The sequence below is a fragment of the Galeopterus variegatus genome, unplaced genomic scaffold, assembly GCF_000696425.1.
Source record: "Galeopterus variegatus unplaced genomic scaffold, G_variegatus-3.0.2 Scaffold6995, whole genome shotgun sequence".
Taxonomy (NCBI): Eukaryota; Metazoa; Chordata; class Mammalia; order Dermoptera; family Cynocephalidae; genus Galeopterus; species Galeopterus variegatus.
In genome coordinates, this window is record NW_007733106.1 from 111,559 (window position 1) to 112,253 (window position 695).

The window sequence follows — 695 nt, forward strand, 5'->3', positions numbered from 1 at the left end:
TTCTCAGAGTCTTATTCCCAGAGCAGCATTTGGAGACTGAGCCTGAACTCCATTCACATTATGACCCATGAAAGTACCTGGCTTAGAAAGCCTCAGATTTTCTACCTAAATTCAGGTTCAGCACCTTCATTACTGTAATTTTTCATTGTTAAAAGGTTGGGCTATCAACATATCTCTCCTGTAAAGCCTCAGAACTGAATTTTAGATTCTACAGGCTATACGGGTCCTATGAGTGCACCAGTTCTATGAACTATAATGCAAACTATTCAGATCATATGCCTTGAATGGAAGAAAGAAGCTTATCACCTTAGACCACTCCAACTCTGAGGTCTACTTTTGTTTTTCTAATACCACACCTCATTCTACAATGTATTCATGGAAGGCGCAATCTACTCAAAAATAACCTAACAAGTCAACAGTCTTGTGTTAGTCTGGAGGCCCAAGGTAATTAAACTCCAGAGAAAAATCTTCCCCTCTCTCCAATGTAAAGATTATAAAGACTATGTATAAAGTGAGTCTTGAATGACTCTACATTCCCATTTGAATGTATTTCTCCAAGTTCCTGTACATTGTTTCTGCATATACAGAAACTAATGACCAAAATTGAGACCCTTTCCTATGTATACTAATTAACACAACTATTAGTGCCAATTGTGTGGAGGGGAGACCATTATGAACCAGGATTTACTAACAAC